General features: G+C 47.0%; 1 long non-coding RNA gene across 1 annotated transcript in view; it reads left to right on the top strand.

Moving 5' to 3' along the window:
* Nucleotides 1-2500, top strand: part of LOC310788896 — a 3311-nt gene that overhangs the window by 62 nt on the left and 749 nt on the right. The window contains exons 1-2 of the long non-coding RNA XR_014553318.1: nt 1-31; nt 150-286. The exon at nt 1-31 is cut by the window's left edge and continues 62 nt beyond it. This is a non-coding gene — a long non-coding RNA (uncharacterized lncRNA). The remainder of the gene's footprint in view (nt 32-149; nt 287-2500) is intronic.

Below are 2500 nucleotides of genomic sequence, written 5' to 3'. Positions count from 1 at the left end.
GTCCAGACTCAGCCGGCTCAAAGTCTGGCAGGTAGACTAGAAATGCCAAAAGAAATCACCAGCCTATCAAACAATGCTTTTTATCCCCACCTGCCGTGGAAGCCTTGTGAGGATTCTTATGGCTCCGTGTGTGTCTTTGCTGGGTGCAGAGGTGCTGCTCCTCCGGGAGGCAGGGGAGCAGCTCCAGGCAGCGGGGGGCTGTTGGAGGGCCGGGGCAGGCAGCACAGGAGCCAGACTGGAGCAGGACCTGGAGGCTGCCCACAGCCAAAGCCTCCACAGAGAGCAGGTGCTGTCTGGGGCCCTGATCCCACATTACAGGACATCACACTTACATGGCATTCCTACCTATGAATTATGCAATTAAGCTCTCTCTCTCTCTCTCTCTCTCTTTCTATATCTCTCTCTCTCTCTCTGTAATTGTCTCTCTCTCTTTCTTCCATCCTTCTTATCCATCTTCTGTCAGGTGATTTCAGTAGAAATTCTAGAAATCTTATTAGAGACACATGTAGATGCAAATGCATTTGGGTTATTGTTCTCTTTATGTACCGTATCTTTTCTTCCCCTCATGCCTCGTTAGCATGTTAGGAGAGCCTATTCCAATCATGACATGGAGACATGAGAAGCACAGAGGGAAACACAGAGAGTGTGATTGAAATTGTCTCCGTTTGGGAGAGAGAGGGATGGAGGGGGGGAGTGACAGTGACAGGTTTGTAGTGTCAGGTCAGCTGTGTGAGACAGTCACCTGTGTGTGTGTGTGTGTGTGTGTGTGTGTGTGTGTGTGTGTGTGTGTGTGTGTGTGTGTGTGTGTGTGTGTGTGTGTGTGTGTGTGTGTGTGTGTGTGTGTGTGTGTGTGTGACGTCCCGGCTGCCTCGCCTGCAATGAAACTGCTATCAATTCACAGCCCTAGGCCTTTTGTATGATACACACACACCCATACCCACTCACAGAAACACACCCACACAACTATGAAAGCATGCACTTATACATATGAACAGATTCTTATCATGCAGCCACCCACATGAAACAAACAAACATACATCATAAAAAGCAGATCCAAGTCAACAAAGTGGAGTATGAGCCAGATTAAGGGCAGGACAAACACAAAACGCTAAGTTTGAATTTATTCAAATCCTGGCAGGAGACGACAAAACAGGTGTGTGAATACTTTGTGAATACTTTTGAACCCCAGCACAAAGGATTTACAGTGTTGCTGTAGGGGCAACTGTGTGTACTACTGTATGTACTGTATATGTACTGTTTTTTGTTTTGTTTTGTTTTTTAAAGGATGGGTTTTCCGTGGGGAATATGAATATATATTAAATCTCACGCCCCTAAGGTTTTCGAATCCGTTGAAATTTTTGAAATTGGATATTCACTGCCAGAGATATCAAGCATCTCTCACATATTTTTTGGGCCAGCCGACGCGTTTCGCGTCATCTGGCCTAAGTCCGCCTTGCGGAAGTCGTGCACCTATGAACTACAACTGTTGTTGGCCATGGTCCCGCCTCTAGAGGTCCTCCACGCCCCTTCAGAGGCCTTGACCAAAACAAAAACGCAGCCATCTTGTCAACCGCCTAGCCTGCTGTAGCTAATATTAGCTTCCCATAGTTCCTTGCAAAGAGACCATTATCTCGGGAACGGAAGCACTAATCGACACGGGACTGGCGGCATTGGAAAGCTCGTCAAATTTTACATCTAGTAGTAGGTGGGTTGAAGTAACGAAATCAACGCTGAGCAATGTACCCGTTTTTACACATTTTTACAGAAAATAGTTACAACATCAGATGCGCGTAACTCCTACGAAAATGCCTTAAAATGCATGAAATTTTTTTTATGAAGACATCTCCCGACATATATACTACCGTTTACATTTGGTGCAATTTGGAGGCAATTGATTTTCGATTTATTTTCGATTTATTTCTTCTTCTCTCCATGTCTTCTCTCCATGTCTTCTTCTTCTTTGAGTTTTATGGCGGTTGGCAAACATATATGTGCATTACCGCCACCTACTGGAGTTTGATATCAGCCAAACGCCTGAGGGGTGGGCATGGAAACGAAGGCCACGCGAGCCCAGTGCATTGTGGGAAATGTAGTATTTCGAGTCCCCGCACCCCCCCCCCCACCACCCCCCCCCCCCCACACACACAGAGTGGATTTCTGGTGATATCTCAGGCTGTAAACAACCAATTTCAAAAATTTCAACGGATTCTAAAACCTTAGGGGCGTGAGATTTAATATATATTCATATTCCCCACGGAAAACCCGGCCTTTAAATACAGGGGGAGTCTCGCTGAGAGCAATGCTCTCTTTTTCAGGAGTGCCCTGTTCACATTCACACACACATTCACACCTGGAGCTGACCAGTACAACCACAGTCTGATCTGCTGGCCACTGAGCAGCTCCACTGGAGCGGTTGGGGTCAAGGGCCTTGCTCAAGGGCACCTCAGTGGCGGTAATGAGGGAGGGGCAAGCGCTGCCTTTTCACTTTCCCCTGCCAGAT

This window comes from Poromitra crassiceps (assembly GCF_964638095.1).
Source record: "Poromitra crassiceps genome assembly, chromosome: 14".
NCBI classification, from domain to species: Eukaryota; Metazoa; Chordata; class Actinopteri; order Beryciformes; family Melamphaidae; genus Poromitra; species Poromitra crassiceps.
Note: the sequence above shows the minus strand (reverse complement) of the source record. Positions and strands in the feature narration are given on the sequence as shown.